Consider the following 20,440-nt stretch of genomic DNA (forward strand, 5'->3'; position numbering starts at 1 on the left):
TGAACTCTGATTGGGACACCAGTGAGTCATCTGGAAAGAATCGGAGCGAGTAAATATACTTCCAGGAGATGTTAGGTAACGGTGAGTCAGTCGGGGCCTCGACGTGGACTCGTTCTGGATTATTACAGCCCTGAACACCAGGAAGCGTTGAGCCATCAACCTTTCAGACGCCTTTCTGGGTGTGGACCAACATTCTGAATTCTGCTTACATAACAATCATACATCAGCATTTATGTCTCTGCACTTTTCTGTACAACTCACAAAACCTGCAAGATTTTACTTCTATTTATGTTAAGCACAATGTTAGAGATGCAAAAAATACACCTACATTCCTTGTACTTGTACATATACTTGGCCAAAAAAGCTGATTATGATGTCAGAAAAACCAGAGACAGGCGACCAAGGACCGGGGACCAGGGACCAGGGACTGGGGACCTCGGACCAGGGTCCAGGGACTGGGGACCAGGGACTTGTGTGTGTTTGTTTGTGTGTGTTTGTGTGTCTGTGTGTGTCCTAAAACAGAAACAGTTGTGCGCTGTGGAAATTAACTGGACAATCGTTTCCCAACATTGTGATCCGGAGCCTCAGGACCACTTTAAAAATGAAAAGTGTGAGAAATGTGGCGTTGTGGGACACAATGAGTCCATTCTTCGCTCCGCTGAAGTGCAACATCCTTCCTTCTGTTTTCCCACCAGCTTGTTTTCATGAACGAAGGTCCGAGCGAAGCACCTGCAGCAGCTCAGCAGGGACGTGAATGGATGAAGGAACAGTGGGAACGCACACAAACATACACAGGAAACCCACCTCAACTACTTTTCATTCATTCATTCCAACTTATTCTAATTTACCCCACATAGCTTTATTCAATAACCCTTTGATCATTAAGATTTCTCCAGTGTTAAAATCTCAGCAACATGCTAATGAGTCACGGGAGGAAACGACCAATCACAAAGGAAAATGCAATGCATAATTGGATTGGAGACTTAAAATGTGTCTGAGGAGAGAAAACAGGAGAGAAACGTAATCAGACGAGACTGGAAGGAAGAAGCACAAAGAGAAGAGAGGAGGAAGGAGATCAGACAACAACCAGTCCACAGGAAGTCACTGTTTTCTTCCGTATGATGTCATTTCCCTCCTCACTCCTCCACCAGCTGGATGTTTTATGCCAGTCTTGCAACAATGAACCAGAATCTGGGACACGTATTCTGTTCTATTAATTGTTTACATTCTGCTACTTTTTGGACTCCCTTTTGGACTCGCCCGCCCGCCCCCAAAAAAAAAAAAAAAAAGCCTTACCTGTAGCACTCTGATCTTAGCACTGTTGCTCTTGAAGCACTACTTTACTCAGATGAGGACCTAACACTTGTTCTATTTTTAGCTCTTACTTTATCGGCAATGATACGTTGTGGTTTCTTTGTTTCCTTCTTTTGACAAATGTACTTATTGTAAGTCGCTTTGGACAAAAGCGTCTGCTAAATGACCTAAATGTAAATGTAAATGTAAATGGACTCGAATGTCACATATTTTTGTAAAATGAACTGTAATATCAGACTTGAATGTAGAAATGTAATTTTCTATTTTTTGAACACAAGGCATCTAATCTGTTGTTAACTTGATTATTTTATATGGTATAATTTATTTGCACAGATGTAATGTAACAAAAACCCCAACTTCATCGCTTTCCAAATAAAATTCGGGTTGTAAGAACATTTTATGTGGAGTACATGTCTGATTTGCTATATATGTGAAATTGTTAAATAAAGTTTGTTAAAAAAGAAGAAAAACAGCTGGATGTTTTATTCCCGTCTACTTTTATGGAAGTTTTTATTGGACTTTAAAATCTGTAAAAGACGTAGTAAAACCACAGAATACAATAACAAATGTGTACCCTGATTTACACGTATTTCACTTTCCCCAAACATGTTTTCTGTAACTTGTAAATATGTATAACTTACTCTGAAAATATGTACTCATATTTATACATTTACGGGTCCATTTCTACACGTGACACAGGGTTTGCTTATTTGCATAAACTCTCCTGTGAGTTTATGAGCAACGTAACATTCTTGACTTCTTTCTTTTTTATTTGCATAATGTTGTCCAACCTTTACCAACACAGATCTGTAGCATAAACCTTACAAATGCGATAATTTGTACGTGTGTTTTGTAAAGTTACACTTTAAGATCTTTATTTACTATAAATATTTCCATATTTTATGAAGCCTTCAGCTTTCAGATGAACGAAGTGAAAGACACAATATTTCCTTCTGGAAGTAAAGATGGAAACACTGGAGCTGCTTCACGAAATGGAATCGTCCACATTGCACCACTGATGGCTTCTTTCTAGGAAAATCACAGAGTGTGTTACATGAAGTGTGTCTTCTTCACAACACTTTTGTCTGCTTGTTGACAGCCGTCTGCATGTGCAGCAGGGCGGCGGCGGCGGGCGCGTGAGAAGCGTCCGCCGGTAAACAAAGTAAAAACGGTAAACAGCCGCATTCTCTCACATTCTGCAGGGATTTCAACCAGCAACCACCGCTGTTTACATTCCTCCGTCTGTCGATCGCAGACGCTGAGTCATCCACACGGGAATGCCCTCGATGTGTGTGTTTGTGTGTGTGTATTTGTGTCCTTCAGCATGCAGCAATTAGCAAATAATTTCCCCATGTGTGGGTGCAGCTATGTGTGCTGTACATCCCCCTTAGTGTGTTGTGTGTGTGTGTGTGTGTGTGTGTGTGTGTGTGTGTGTGTGTGTGTGTGTGTGTGTGTGTGTGTGTGTGTGTGTGTGTGTGTGTGAGTGTGAGTCAATAACAGCCAGACATGCATGGGGTGAGTCAGCCCGACTGACAGCTGATATGGAGGACTTCCCTTCAGCCACACCTGGAGACGAGCAGCAGGAAATAACGACAACACGCCGTCGGCGAACTTCAACACTAAATACCTTTTTATGTGATTTTGACTCTTGACGTTGGACGTTTTGGTGCTGAGCAGATTTTCTTTGAGGTTTGAGGTTCACACCAAACGCCAAGCAACATGTTCAGCCTCACGTTATTCAGATACACCAAGTCGGCGGTCTGAATCCGAAACAAGCAAATGTCTTGTGACTTAATTGCAATAAACTGATAAAAAAAAAAGACAAACATTTATGTTGGTCAAGTGGAGAAGTAGGAGCGAGGCATGCTGGGTAGTGAATCAGACATATGAGTGCCCTTCTCTTCTGTAATCAGTGTTGCAGTATTTCTCTACACCTCCTCTTCCTTCCTCCCTCCATCCTTTTCCTTTTCATTTGCTCCTCCGTCATATTTTCACCATCCTTCTATCTTATTTATTCCTTTCTCCCTTCCCTCCTCCATCCTCCTCTCTCGCCCCCTTTCCTTTTTCTTTTTTTTTTCCTCTTCCTGTAATTTGTCCGCCCGACGCCTCGCCGTCCAATCAGACGCTGATGAAGAGAGACGGATGGAGAGAGTGTGTTCTCATCTAATCTGGGCGGCCCTGATGTTTCGCCCTGACCCCGGGGCCAACGGTGCCGAGTGATTTAAGGGTTGCCAGTCATGAACAGGATTGGGCTTAAATCCCCCCTTTTCCCACAACTCATCTCCCACCAAGGACGCAAGGACATAACTCAGCGATACACAGCTTCATCTGACTCACAAAGACACACATGTACAACTCAGGAATACACAATCACACACAGAGTTTTCATACACACTCCATGCAATGTAATTTAATCTATTTAAAGTGGGATTTTATTGTGAATTTGTGTGTTGATGTAATTAAAATAAGTGCTTCCTTCCTATAATTAAGATTTAGGCCGATGATGTACAATTCTATGTGTCTAAAAGACTCTAAAAACCTGTCTAAAGGATTTCAAATAACTTCCTCCAACTCAATAAAGATAAATGTGAAATAATATTATTTATTTACATGAGCCACTTCAGTCTTTATTACCACAATTACACAAAATCACACACACACACACACACACACACACACACACACACACACACACACACACACACACATGAACTCAGAGATATTACTGTTAAAACATTGTTGATGCTAAAACGAAACATCATGCAACCCTACATGTACACAAACAAAATAAAATAAAAACTAAAGCTCATAGAATAGAATACACTTCATTTTGAACATTAAAAAAAATAATAAAAAAAACAAGATAGCCCATAATAACAGAAAACAAATAAACAACACAAATTTGGAGATAAATGTTCTAAAAGGAGTATGAAGAAGCTTTTCTGGTCCTTCCCCTATTCCATACTAAAACAACATCTTCAACACATTAAATACATAAACCAACTCATCAAAACTGTGTTTGTTTTTCCTTCCAGTGTCCAAATGAAAACGGTTGCTCATATTATCAATATATTGATATGGTCTCTGTCACTTAGAAGAGAACAGGTATCAGGTCTTTGACGATGTTTTTGCTTTCAAGTCAAACAAGAAAGTGCACTTGGAGCGCCGGGAGCGGCGCTTCCACCGTGCAGCCATGTGTCACCGGCAGTTTGTGGGTTTACACCGAAGAATCAAACACAGGAGCGGCCTGTTTTGATGAGCACGGCTGTGTTTGGGTCTTTCACCTTTCTGAGAGTAAACCTCTGCAGCTCGATGAAGTTTTTTTTATGTTTCTGTTATCGGTAATTATTCGAGAAGGATTGTGCCTCTCGCCGTCTGAACTGAGATGAACAACAGAACGTGGATGAATGGAGAAGAAGAAAAGGGAAAACAGTGTGATTAGACGTGATAATTAGCAGCTTGAGAAAGTCGTGTGAGGACAAAACTTGTGTTGCAGATGCATTTGAGACCAATTACAGTGTTTTTGTGCAGCGATAAAGATGTGTGTTGTGTGTCCCGAGGGCCCGGCCTGTCATCCCTCTGTGATTGGGTTGGTTTCCGGGAACAACCGCTGGCCAACTATGTGTGTGTGTGTGTGTGTGTGTGTGTGTTGTGTGCATGTAAAAGAGTTGCAGGTGTGTAAGTGTTAAACGCTGGAATGACTTGAAGCATCTTTGTCTGGGTCAGCTGGATCTGTGGGCTGTGTACCATTTTTGTGTCTGCACATCATGTGTACCTGTGTGTGTGTGTGTGTGTGTGTGTGTGTGTGTGTGTGTGTGTGTGTGGTTGGAGTTCCTCATCTGTCTGCTTTGACTGTGAACGATCATTTCATCACTTCATCATTCGTTTTCGTACTTTCCAACTTCCCTCCGCCTCTCCTTCATTCTCATTATGTAAACCCTGAAATGCAGTTTAACAAATATGGTTTTATTTCTAATAAATAAGGGCTGAGTCATTTCCTACAGCTGGGTGAGTACAAAGTGCATTTGTGGGTGTCTATTTTCAGCTCTGCATCTCCATCAATACCACTGCTGACACCAGAACTTACAATAACAAATATTAAACGTTGAATGAAAAGTTAATTAAAGAGAATTCTGAGGTCGTTATTTAATGAGCTGAACACACGTTATTACTTCTCAACAGCAGATGACGTCCGTTTTGGCTTCATCAGACTCAACATGTCCATTGCTTTATTTATGTAGCACACTTCAAAAACAATCGTTTTTTGTTATGATTATTAATGCAGTGGTGTCGCCGTGGTGGAGAAAGAAAAGGATGATGGGAAATGAGGGATGACATCTGACATATGAGGTCATGAGTTAGAGTTGAACTTGTGATGTTGTGGTGAAGCCGTGTGAGTGGTGACTGATGTCAGGTGAGTAATCGGCTTTACAGCCTCAACGTTTGCTGTGACAGAAGTTTCCTTCAGCGTCTCCAGGACACGCTGCACATTATCACATTTTACGGCCTTTAAAAGAGAATTTTATTTGAAATCACAGTCGGTCTTTTTTTCCTGCAGGTTCACCGGGTCCGTGTCATGTGACCCGGTGACACAGTAGATGCAGAACAAACGGTAAGCGGATCCGTCCGATGGCGTGCGACAGGAGACGTAAACACAAACTCAGACGGACTTTTGTTCTCATGGGGAAGCGGCAACAATGTTGAGGTCGTCACACGTGCTGAACTAACATGATGTCACACGTTGTCACGGTGAAGCAACATTAACTACTTAAAAACACGTAACTAGAACAAACCTTTGATATTATGAATCTGTCTTTGTGAAGAAGATACTTCATTGATCGTTGATTCATTGATCTGTACTTACAGGGACTCCATACAGGGACTTATTTATGGGGACTCATTTATAGGGATTTGAACCCTCGGTAGTAGGTCCATACTGGGACTAGAACCCTCTGTAGTAGGTCCATACGGGGACTAACTTATGGGGACTCATGTATAGGGGATTGAACCCTCAGTAGTAGGTCCATACGGGGACTAACTTATGAGGACTCATTTATAGGGAAGGTGGAACATATTAAAAATCGTTCCATTTGATATTCATACTCTCCTGTTCCTCTTCTAGCCTGTAACTCTTCTCGTCTCTCAGTTATAAAGAACTGTGCTTGATCATCTAGGTCCATACAGGGACTAGAACCCTCGGTAGTAGGTCCATACGAGGACTTACTTATGAGACTCATTTATAGGGACTAGAACCCTCTGTAGTAGGTCCATACGAGGACTTACTTATGGGGACTCATTTATAGGGACTTGAACCCTCTGTAGTAGGTCCATACGGGGACTAGAACCCTCAGTAGTCGGTCCATATGGGGACTTACTTATGGGGACTCATTTATGGGGATTTGGACCCTCGGTAGTAGGTCCATATGGGGACTTACTTATGGGGACTCATTTTTAGGGACAAGAACCCTCGGTAGTAGGTCCATACGGGGACTAGAACCCTCGGTAGTAGGTCCATACGAGGGCTTACTTATGGGAACTCATTTATAGGGACTAGAACCCTCGGTAGGTCCATACAGGAACTAGAACCCTCGGTAGTAGGTCTATACAGGGACTTACTTATGGGGACAGAGGTAAGTTTGTCAACAACACATTAACACAGGTAAGCTGAGTGCTGTACACACACACACACACACACACACACACACACACACACACAGACAGGTGTAAACACAGGTAAGCTGAGCAGTGTTCAGGTGGGCATGGTATAGCAAGATGTAACACCTATACGGTGACCTCTGACCCTGAACAGAGGAACTGGACACCTCGCTGTCAATACGTTGAAGGTGACACCGAGCGTAAACACACTCAGGATCAGGACATTTCTGGGGAAGGAAGGACAGTCTGGCTGCTCCTCACTTTCAGACAGACCTTTGTATGAAAATATAACGTTAATAAGCGTAATAAGGTAATATAGTAATTATATCAGTAAGATACATTCAGTAGAGTAATTTAACTAAAAAAGAAAATATCATCGTGGAAGTGATAAAGAATGACTAAAATAAAATGATATTGAGATGTAAGTGAATGAATTTTGTCAATGAGTTTCCTCACAAAGATGTGAGTAGAACGTCTATGTGTGTGTGTGTGTGTGTGTGTGTGTGTGTGTGTGCAGAGGAAGCCCATCAGTCAGTAGAGTTGAAGGTAAACGGTATTTAGTCTTTCCGAGCCCTGTAGTCATGAGGCTTTGATGTGAGGATGGAAATGTGTGTGTGTGAGACAAAATGAGTAGGGGACTTTCTGTGTGCGTATGTGTGTGTGTGTGTGTGTGTGTGCGTGTGTGTGTGTGTGTGTGTGTGTGTGTATCAGATTGTGTGTTCGTGTCACTGGAAGACAACACCACCAATTGGGCCTCCAGGTGTGCCCACTGACTTTGGGACAGACGCCAACTTCAAACGGACCTTCGTCCTCGTCCTCTGAGGGATGAAAGGACGAACCAAGAAGACACAACACAGACTGGGGGGGGGGGGGTCATCTCAGTAGCAGGTAGCCCCGCCCACATCAGCAGCGATATCTCAGTCATTGTTATTAAATGTTGCAAAGATGATCAATGATTTACTTAAATATGACTATTTTCCATCTTTCGTCCCCACCATGGTGAATTATGCATGCTACGCACATTTGGGGTCCGGCTGCTGTCCGTGGTGCTGATTTAAAGGTGAGTTCACGCCAAACTGAATTCTCTGTTTCACGAAGTAACACCACAATGACAACAATGTTTGTTCAACGTTTTAAAATTTTTGTTTTCTAAATGGAATAAAATATGACCCATTCCATTTGCTCATGAAGAACAGGAAGGTAAAGCTAAAAGTGTTGATCCAAAAAGCTAAAAGTGTTGATCTAAAAAAAAAAAAAAACTTTATTCTTCACTGACTCACTAACGACAGAAGGTGGAACATATTAAAAATCGTTCCATTTGATATTCATACTCTCCTGTTCCTCTTCTAGCCTGTAACTCTTCTCGTCTCTCAGTTATAAAGAACTGTGCTTGATCATCTAGGTCCATACAGGGACTAGAACCCTTGATAGTAGGTCCATACGGGGACTTACTTACGGGGACTCATTTATAGGGACTGGAACCCTCAGTAGTAGGTCCATACAGGGACTTACTTATGGGGACTCATTTATAGGGACTTGAACCCTCGGTAGTAGGTCCATATGGGGACTTACTTATGAGGACTTATTTATAGGGACTTGAACCCTCGGTAGTAGGTCCATACGGGGACTTACTTATGAGGACTCATTTATAGGGACTTGAACCCTCGGTAGTTGGTCCATACGGGGACTAGAACCCTCGGTTGTAGGTCCATATGGGGACTTACCTATGGGGACTCATTTATAGGGACTTGAACCCTCGGTAGTAGGTCCATACGGGGACGTACTTATGGGGACTCATTTATAGGGACTAGAACCCTCGGTAGGAGGTTGAGCATTTAGTCCCGATCTGATTGTGAAGGTTGTGCTAAATAACAATGAGGAGAACACGCCCTGGTTGATGTGGCGGTGAACCCTGCGTTTGGGTGTGGAAGCTTCAATAAGGGAACGTTAATCCTCTGGAAAGAAAATAGGCTGCAGGTTTTCCTCCAAATTTCAGCCTAGGTAGACTCGCCCTCCCTCGTCTACCCAACCGAAGCTCTGCTGTTGCTATAAGATACTAAACAGCATCCGTCTGAACACACAAACAAACCTGTGATGAACATGCATCGCTGATCGTCTTCATCCAGGAGGTTTCTTGTAATCCCCTTCAGTTCCAATGAAGGATCAGACTCATGGGGAATCCCACCTTTCTTGTTAACCTTCACCGTGTGGTTTCACGTTGTACAAGGTTTATTTTCTTTGACTGCCTCCTAGTTTCTACTGAAGGTCGACATACCAACCAGAACCCAACTTCACACAAAACAGCATGTTATTTTGAATTTAACTTTGGCTTCAAATTTATGGACAAAGAGTGAAGCCAATGTTTTTCAGGCTGAATATAGATCAAGTTCCTAAAATGTTTTCTGATGTGCAGAAAGTTCTGCTACTGTGGATGCCGACATTGTTTTCTTTTCTTCTGAGACGGATTTAACCCCAAATGATGAACGTCATAAAATTTATTCTGAGCCTGAAATATTTGAAACCATTTCCACTGTCCAAACATAACCATGGAGACGGATGAAACTCGGAATTGTTTTCTGGGTCTGTTAATTGCATTTATTTTATTTTTTTCAATTTCCATTAGGTTTTGATTTTTCACCCGCTGTCACTGTGGTGACCACGTCCATCCACCGAGTGCTGTCATGGTAACGGAGCGAGTCTCTTTGGGAAACATTGAAATGCCAGACGAGGTTAAATAAATCACATTTTTCTGGCATCTCAGCGTCGCCGCCGCCGACCGTCTCGCTGCCTCTCCTTTCCCTATCAAAACCACCACGGTTGCCCAACCGGGGCAACAATGAGCACTAATACCACTTAATGCTGCAGCGATTAGCCACGTACGTGAGTCACTCGCAGACAGACACAATCGAAAGCAAGAGGGATTTCAGCATTAATAACCTGCTCTCCAGCCTACACACATGCTGATGAACACACACACACACACACACACACACACACACACACAGATACACACACACATACACACACACACAATGATGCACACACAGACAAACACACACACACTGACGCACACACACACACACACACACACACACACACACACACACACACACAGCCACACACACAGACAAACACACAGACAAACACACACACACACTCAGATGGAAATGGAATGAGCAAGAACAGACAGATACAGCATACACATTAACACACCCAGAGTAGGTGTGTGAGTGTGTTTGTGTGTGTGTGTGTGTGTGTGTGTGTGTGTGTGTGTGTGTGTGTGTGTGTGTGTGTGTGTGTGTGTGTGTGTGTGTGTGTGCGTGTGTGTGTGTGTTTTGCCATTACAGACACAACAGAAAAAAACAGATAGAGACAGACTGAAAGACAGACAGGCTGAAGACAAACACGTTGTGCAGGTAGCAGTCCTGTTTTAAAATAGAAAGGTCTGTGACCGCCGCTTTACTGTGTGATTGAATTAATACATCCCATAATTGTTGAACACTCTCAAAAACAAAACCATGAAAGGAATCAGTCTGAAGTTGTTGCATAATTCACTTCATAGAATCTAACCAAAAACAAAATTAAACCAAGCTGAGTTGTGGTGAGTTACGCAGCTGTGTGTGTGTGTGTGTGTGTGTGTGTGTGTGTGTGTGTGTGTGTGTGTGTGTGTCTGTAATCAATTGGTTCCATTAGCTGTTAGCCAAACTGAAAGCTGTTTTAGAGCAGCAATGTTACTACAAGCAACCATAACCTTAACCTCTACCAACCAGGGGAATACAGCAGAATAAAATATATAAAACAGTGATAAAAGGTGTTCGAGAATGTGTGAGTCACTGCAACCAAAATATTATGCACTCTCGGAATGAGAGATGAACTGTGGACAGATTCACTCACTCACTCACACATACAATCGAATGATACATTTTTTTTTACAACTGAATAATATACTAAACATCCTAAAGGGTCCAGTGTGTTGGATTTGGCGGCCTCTAGTGGTAAAGCTGCAGCAACTTCGCTGGCCGATGTGGACTCACGGATGGTGATCTGGAGCAGGTTTTAGTTTGTCCACTCCAGGCTCCTGTAGAAAGATGGCCAGCTCCGTGGAGAGAACTCGCTCACTTTTTATTTATAAATTTCTCTCAGGTAACAGAAACACAACTAGTACTACTAAATACAGCATAATAAAAAACTTCATGAGATTATATTCCAATAGGAACACTGGCCCTTTAAGAAAAGACAATGTTCATGTATTTTGGGCTTCGATCGCCACAACAAATGTGCAGCACTCTCCTCACATCTGTGTCCATCAGGATCAGAGACATCCTCTTCTCTCGACCACTCTCTATTAATTATGTCTGTTCGGGACCACAGCTGATGACTGAGCAGAGCATCAATTTTTTCGGCACGCGACACTTCAAAAACAGAGTTCCACCGCCACGATGGCTCCGCCTCCTTGACTGCGTCCACAACAAGCAGCTTCCTTTCCTTTGACGTCCATGACTTTCTTTTTAGTGACTTCTTACACTGTATTACTTTACTTTAAGCATCATATTTTAAATGTGTTTTATAGTGTGCAAAACAGGGAAGATTAATGTATTTTATTATGAAAATATTTTGCACCATCTATGATTTATTGCTAATTTGGGGAGATGAAGGCAGAATTGAGCACTTCATCATTGTTGAGGGAATGGGAGAAATGTCCCGGTTGAATCAGAGCTGGTTAGTAAAAGCATAACCAAAATTAAAGACGACCCGAAAACAAATGCACCCTTAATGAGAGAGAGAGGGAGAGAAAAAAGAGAGAGGGAGGGGAGAAGGAGGGGGGGGACGTTGATGTTACCGTCATAGATCATGTGCAACAATCACTTACAGCAGAGTGAAGCCCACACAGTCAGAAAAACCACAGACAAACACGTCTGTGCACACACACACACACACACACACACACACACACACACACACAGATACAGAAAGACACGCACACAACATGTGGGTGCAACTCACTGGTTTTTAAAAGAGCTCTTTTTGGGAAAATAAAGCTAATTTACAAGAAATCTGAACAACCCAAAACCACAGCTGATCACTTCTACCAGATGTTTCAGCTAATGTATATATATATATATATATATATATATATATATATATTCAGCCTGTAGTCAAACATCAGTCTGATTCAAGAAGTCCTCTTACAAAAATGTACAGAAGTTTATAGAAGATACGTTTTCCACACAAGATCATACCTTACTGTCAAACTGTCTATCCATGATCATGCATTATAAATGAATCCAGGCAATAAATGCGGTTTTGTATATTAACAATACAAATGAAAAAAAATGAAACAAACTAAAAACAAAGACACAGTTGCTGCACCTTTTTTCAGAATGGGTGTGTTGAGAACAAAAAAAAATGAGTCACATCAGCGGCATTGTCATCTTTTCCACCGAAAGTTACCTGCTTGACTTCCAGCTGAGAGATGCAATCTTAGTCTGTGCTGAAATGAAAAGTGTTTTCAGTCAAACAAAACTGAAAATGAAGAGAAATGAGTACATGCTATCTTTTGTGATCTTTCCTGACCCACCAGTTGTCACGAGATGGTGGAAGACAAGCGTTGACCTCCAAAGGTTAAGATTCAGAAAGGTCGTTTGGTTTTCACATGCTCATGCAACTTGTGGCCAAAAATCTAGACACGACAACCGTGACGACCCAGATGGAATCATCCGGAGCTGGCTCCTACTTGCTGAGAACAAAAGTGTGCTTTCCCGGCTCACATCCAGGTCCTGTCCGAGTCGGGATCATGGGGGACAGGTCTCGGCATCGGTGTCCATTTCCCTGATGGAACACATGCCCAGTATTGTTTGGTCTGAGCTGTAGGTGTTGGCTTGACACAAACAACGAGATACCTGTCAGATTGGAGGATTAATATGAATAGTAGTGTGTCGTCAGCATAGTGGCGGTAGGAGAAACCAAACCAAGTCGTTTTCATGGCCGATACCAACCATATCAACGAAATGCATGTTGAAACACGCTGCAGGTGCCTCATTAGACCATTTCCAGTAAAAACAAGTAAACATTTCCCCCAATTCATATTTCCATGTGCATCACCTGACTTGTGTCTCAACTGTATGATAGCATTGTGAGTCAGACGGTCAGACAGATGGAGATGTGGAAGTAGCTGACCTGGATCCATTGAGGGACTTTCCACCCCATCTATTCCTCACCCCTTCGCCCCCGCCGCCCAAAAAAAACAAGTGTTCATTTGTCAGACAGGGAAGAGTGAGGAAAGTTAAGAGAAGTGCTGTGGAGATAGAGATGAAGGTTCAGTTTTTCACGGCTTGTTTTATAACCGCCTGAATCTTTTCCAGTTGGTTAAAAGTGTATAATCTTTCCTGTCTGTAAACATTCAAGAAGAATGCAAAGAAATTATCAAACACGCAGCATATTTTTGTTTCGTGACTCATTTGTAAAGATTCTTGCTTCTTCGTGAATTCCTGAGAAATCTACAGTGTTTTGGGAGTTACCCATCAGTGTGAAAAACACATTGTCATAAACTAAAGCTGAAATTCAAATTAAAACCAGCACTGAAATGAACTGAATTAAACTATGCTTCAAGGAAAACTAAACTAAACTGCAACGATACTGCCTGGTAAACAAAAATAAATAAATAAATATATTAATTAACATGAATTCATTTCAGTTTACATTTTTTTTAGCTAAAAGAACATGAATTTACATGATCAAATTGGAGACATTGAACGATATTAAAACTTGGAACCAGGAAATGCAACATCAAGGACCCTGATTAGTAACATATTTGTGAAACATCAAGAACAAACTACTTGTTTGTTTGGGAATGTCATTTCCATGCGACCCGGATGCACTCGGAGGGTTTCTTACTCACAGAAGAACAAACGCTCAGTAAGTCCACACAAACAGGACTACCAGCGTGTTGCCCGAGGGTTCGGCAACTAGAACATCTTCAGACTGTCCGGTGACGATTTGACGTGACAAAATCCATCCGGTGAAAAAAAAAGAGCTTTAATGATGTTAACGATGTCAGAGACGGAGGAAACAGAAAAGCAGTGAAGCTGAGTGGAGGAGGCAGCGGTGTGGTGGAAGAAACCACACACACACACACACAGATGTGGTGAACACACAACTCTGTCATCTACCCACATACAACGGCACACAGACATCAGTAACATACAGGAACCATAGTCGTGCATACTCACACAGCAGACGTAGTTACGAGTGTGAATAGGTGAAACTAATACGTATCACGTGCACTTACAACTGAAACTGACCTGAGTACAGCTAAAATGTGACGTTGCCCTTTAATGCCAGTTGTTGTATAATGTGAGAAGACACGTGGGAATAAAAAGAGATCCTGCGATCCTCGTCTCGTCCTCCTTCCTGAACTTCCGTCTCGTCTCTGAAGTCCTGAACCAGAATGAAAACAGGCCTCGTTGGACGGACAGACCTCCATTGTTTTGGAGCATGTTTGAAATAAAGGACTACAGCGTGGAGGTTTGTTCCTGCCGGGACCAGCACATGGGGGACCAAGTCAAGGCGAATTTGCCCCGATCGGACCCGACAGCCTGTCTGTCTGTCTAACTTCTCTCTGGTGTCTCTCTGTCTCGCTACGTCTTTGTTTTCTTTTCATCATTAATTGATTCAGCATTTTATTCTGTTTTCTCAGCCGGCCCCCGTTGGAGAACCACATCTGAAATCGTACCAACAGAACTCACAAATTCGCTAACATAATTCACAAGTGGTCCAGACCTGAACGAGTCCGTCTCTCTCCACCCTGTTCAGAATTAGAGTTCACACATGTTGGATAATCGATCCCCGTCACCACCGAAGCTGACAGGTTCATCCAAGTTTCCAGGAACTTTTTCACAATAAAAGCCATATCTTGCCAGTTGAGTGCTTTTAATGTGAAAGAGCAGACACAAGTAATTGCATGAGCAGTGAGTTCATACAGCTCTGATACGATACAACGTGAGTTCAGTAAACGGAAACGGCCCTTTCATACTTTAGTCCATGTCTCGTTGCAGCCTAAACTGTTCTGCATGGACCTTTATGGCGATCGTCAAACAACATCATAGTTCACATGTGGAACGCCGTATTCTCTTGTCCACCTTTATGTGTGCTACATCCTTTTGATCTTACAGTATATATATAATATTATCCGACTCCAGATTTCAGGCTTGAAATGTCAAGTTGGACGATTGTGTTGTGATGATGTTGATCGTGTCACATTCCTATTTCCTCTGCTGCCGTTGATTCGATGACTTGATAGTTTCCTTGAAATGGCATCGTTGCTTTTACACAATGTGGAAATGTGAGGGGAACACCAGACGGTTGGTCGTCTCGCCGACATGCAGAAGTAAACGTACAGACAGGGTAAAAGGGGGGAGTCAAGAATACATGGATAGTAATAATAAACCTTGTTGTGAAATCTTAGGCCTTCAGGGGCAAACATGAAGTTCTTCTTTTGAATGTTGGGTAACCATTTTGGCAAAAAATCAAACTGTAGCAGAATAGGAAACCTTCCACGACATTAATTGATCTACACAAACAATTTGACAAGTTTGTGCAGTTTGACGTCAGAGCGAAGAAGAAAACAGGAAAATGTACAGATTAATCTCCTCCTCACTGACAGCATTAACACAAGTTTTTACTTTCACAGTAACTTTCTATGCAATGACAAAATTATGCACTTCATATCAATATCAAACGTGTTCTCAAACGCTGCTGATGTTATTCATTCTTTCTGATTCTTTGTGTTATTCCATTATTGTTATTCCATCTCTTTTTTTTATTTTAATATTCATCTCTTTCCTTCCTAATTTCTTTCTGCTCTCATTCTTTGAATTGCTCTCCAGCTGCCAGTCTGTCTGTGTATCTGTCTGTCTGTCTGTACGTCTGTATCTCCGTCTGTCTCCAGCTCTCTGGGTGGTCTGTGGTCCAGAAGCCTCCTCTTCTCCCTCCGGTGGTGGTGTGAGGGTGTTCTTGGGAGGGGGGGGGGGGGGGGGTAGTGGGATTGGCGAGGTATATGTTGGGTATTGGGGGGGCATTTACTTCCTTACCCACTCTCCTCCCACCCCTATTTACCCTTCACTTCCTCCCCTCCTGATTGTTCCTGGCCCATAAAGAACATAACGTGCCCACACACCAGAGCCGATGCTCACATGCCCCCCACCACTCTCCAGAAAATAAAAAGTTTCGGGGTTAACCACTGAAACCCAATGAGTGCTAACACCCCTGCCTCCACACACACACACACACACACACACACACATGCACGCACACACACTCACACTCGAAGAGCCACCCCTGCTCAGCTTTGTGTATGTAAACATTGGTCTCTCACGGGCGGAATGACAGACAACAAGGCGTGCAGACACACACATATACAGTACAGTCACACACACGCATATACACGCCACACGCAGAGACCCTGTCCTCGACGCCGCCATCAAAGGGCCACGCGGTGCTTCCTCCGCTCCGTGTCTTCCTCTCTCTCCGGTCTGGGAGCCATTTTGCCATCAATGGCCTGGTTGCGTTTAAGGGGGGGGGGGGTTTCCCCTCAGATCTGGCAACCACAACAGCCAAGAGAGGGCCTGCGGAGGCCGAAAAAGGAGAAAGCAGCAAGTGATTGACGTGCGGTGGTGTGTGTGTGCAATGCTGCTCGGTTCCTTTTTGAGCGTTCCGAACATGCAGATTACAAGCAGGGCGACACGTGCGAGGCGGTTAAATCGCTCTCACACGGCTCGAAGTCGGCGTCTTCAACTTCAACACATAAATCTTCTGCATCTGAATCTTCATAAAATTCTCCTCACATAAATGTCTTGGAGCAACTGTTGCAAAAACAAGTGTGTTACAGCGGGGATGTCACTAGGATTTAAAGACAGGGTGGCCCAGGAGAAGCATACACAATCTTTGTAGTACTGTATTAGAACGGCAACCAGTGACGAACCATTCACAAGTTAAAAGCAAAATACATCGTCTTCTTCCATTCTCTTATCTGTCATGTTTAGACACATTAAAGCTGCATGCTTACAACCTGATTATGTAAATGTGTCTTCAAGTGATACAGTAGATAATTCCTCTCTCCAATAGATAAACTGCAGTCAGTCCGTCGGCCCGTCAGTCCGACTCTCCGTCAGTCCGACTCTCCCGTCAGTCCGACGCTCCGTCAGACCGACGCCGCCAATCCGACGCTCCGTCAGACCGACGCCATCAGTCCGACGCTGTCGCATCAAGCAAACAGAAGAGCCTCGTCTGCTCCATGATGTCACAGCTCGGAGAATTTAATGCTGATTAGCACCAAAAAGTATTCATGATGATCGAGCATATGTCTTAAATCTGTGGTGATTATTTCCCAATTCTCTCCCACACTCTCCCACACACACTCACACACACAATTTCTAAGACGCACAGAGCAGCTGCAGAGAAATTTCTTAATTTGGTTCTCACGGATTAACCAACGTCTCACACTATGACTCATTGCACTCCTCACTGAGGATTAGCATGAATTTAGCATTTAGCTCAATTAGCCGTTAGCAGGCATAAGCTACCACAGGACTCATTACCCCAGGGCTTAGCACGAATTTAGCATTTAGCTTTGTTTAACAATGAGCAGGAGCATCGGCTGTAGCGATGACTCATCGCCCAGGGATAAGCACACATTTAGCATTTTTGCTTGATTCGCAATTAGCAAGAGTATCAGCGATACGAATGACTCATAAACAAGGGATTACGTACATTTAGCATTTAGCCAAGTTAGCAAAATATTAGAGTATTAGCTGATACACAACACGGATGAGACTGCATCATAAGTGCTTATTTTTCAGCATCATATCAAATGAAAACCAGGTGACAAAAACCGTATTTAAAGGCTAAATACTACTTTACTCAGATGAGGACCTAACACTTCTATTTTTAGCTCTTACTTTATCGACAATGATACGTTGTGGTTTCTTTGTTTCCTTCTTTTGACAAATGTACTTATTGTAAGTCGCTTTGGACAAAAGCGTCTGCTAAATGACCTAAATGTAAATGTAAATGTAAATATAAAAATGTTTATGTTTGACATCCTTCTGGAATTAGCCACTGTTAGCTTGTCAGCTAGCGTCTTTGTCCTGAAGAGGGTTAGAGCTCCTTGTGTTCGGCTGTTCACAGTTTTCCATAGAAATAGCAGAAATACATATTAACTGACTAATCGCAGCAGAAACTCAGTTACTCAGACACTGAGTCACTGACGTCTTCTTTAAAACGTTTCTGCTTTCCTGCGGTTCGACAGGGTTGGAGAGTTTTAGAGAGAAAAGGCAAAAATACAACTCTGGTTATTTCAGGTTGGGAACGACGTCACAGAGCAGGAGTTCCTTCTTCTTCTCACGCGAAAGCAGACGGCCGAGCCCACTTCCTTTGAGGGGCGAACGCCGTTCGAGTGTGTCAACGTTGCAACGCCGACTTCTTCACTCACTTTCAACACGCCGCCCGTTGGCCAACCTGCAGCCGCAACCTGCAGCCGCAACCTGCAGCGGCAAACAGCGGCAACGCAACACTTTTCACTTTTGCACAACGCTCGTCGATCACTTCCCTTCGGTGTAAAATCACTGTCGGCTGCTAACGAGCAACTACACGAACAACAGACACGTAACAGTTTACACCTGATGAGGTTTCACTGAATAAACTCATTGTCAGCATTTATGCTAAGGAGGTCGGCGACACATCAGACTGTTAAATCAAGTAACAAATAAACAGCTTGGACTCAGTTTCTCTTGGGTCCAGACCTTTGAATCAAGGTGTATGTTTGTTGTCATGGCAACACATCACCTGCCAACTGAAACCCACATAATAATCAGGCAAATACGTTGGTGGTTGATTGGCGATAATCATGATCAATGAACCCTTACATGTAAATATGATTTTTACACATTTCATTTTAATATTAAACGCAGATCATTACTTGTCTGCCATAACGTTGAGTTAGTTAAGTTAAGTTTAAGTTTATACAGTTTTATATCTGCTGAATTATTCAAATCTGAGTTCAATTTATAGATGAAAAAAAGCAAAGATAATTTTCACATTTCGTTGTAATATGAGAGTTGGCCAACAGAAGATGAGTGAAATTAGGATCCGATTACAAACAGATAAATCTGCCGACTCACGTCGAGGGTTTGACTTAAACGATTGCATGTTCGTTTAAGTCGTTTAAGTCATGTGCATGTTAATTGATCCAATTAGTGTTGATTTGACAAACACCTTCATATTTCATTAAAGCTCAATTAGCACCAAATATTAAAACAAGGCAGCGAACATCAGGAGACATAAAGATCTCTAATAACTCATTAACTCGCTACTAACTCATTAAAATGTTGTCCATCGTTGCACGTGAACCCTCGAGGGAACGAGCAGCTGAAGACAAATCTGTTAAATGACACTTTCCACATCTCGGCTTCACGTTTTCTGCCTCCAGGAAAACGAAGTGAAAGTGATGAAAGTGAACGTTTTCTGCTTGTTCCGTCAGACACACAGGAAGCAAGCAGAGACAGAGGAAGTGTGTGTGTGTGTGTGTGTGTGTGTGTGTGTGTGTGTGTGTGTGTGTGTGTGTGTGTGTGTGTGTGTGGTCTGAGTGCTGACTGAGCCCTTTGACTGCGAGCCTCTTTACAGGCTGCGGCTGCTAAACCTGATTAAAAGCAGCTCGGTGCGCGGCCTTAACAACGTGGGTGGAGATTCAACAGCAACAACATTATGTTATGTAAGATCATCATGAATAAAACATGGGGAAAATTACTTTGTGGGTTTTCACACACACACACACACACACAGGATGTCGCAGCAGGACGCGATAGAAAGTCGTGTCGACGCGAACGTTGGTCAACGGCGGTCCGTCTTGGGCAGTCAGCTGGCATGCCGTGATGTCACCGTTCACACTGATACAGGCAGATAACATCATGGATTCCAATGGGAGGGAACTTGTGAGATAATAGGTTGCATTTTGAGATTTTCGGTTATTTTTGCTTCCATAACTTTTTTCCAGAAAATATTTCAAAACATGTTTTATATCTATTTACATCTGCAGATATCTGTTATTTGTTTTTTCCTGCCACACATTTCTGGGTCTTTGTTCCCTGCTGAAACACTGAGGAAATAAATATGGAAGCGAAATATGTGGCGGCTGAATTTCTTCTCTCCCACGGACCTTCTGTCCTTCTGCTCTCTGATTCTCCGATAAATCTGCTTTGATTTCGCCTTGTGTGTTTCTGGTCTGACTGGCAGATGATCGCTGCTGTGTGCAGAGGAACAGGTGACACTAACGAGCAGCATGATGCACCTGGATCACCTGAGTGGAGCTTTAATGAATTCATCTGTGACACCTGCTGAACAGCCGTGAACGAATGTTCCTCCTCCTCCTCCTCCTTCTCTGCAGCTGCATCATTAGATTTAATTGTGTTTAATTCTG

The sequence above is a fragment of the Eutrigla gurnardus genome (genome assembly GCF_963514095.1).
Source record: "Eutrigla gurnardus genome assembly, chromosome: 14".
Lineage (NCBI taxonomy): Eukaryota > Metazoa > Chordata > Actinopteri > Perciformes > Triglidae > Eutrigla > Eutrigla gurnardus.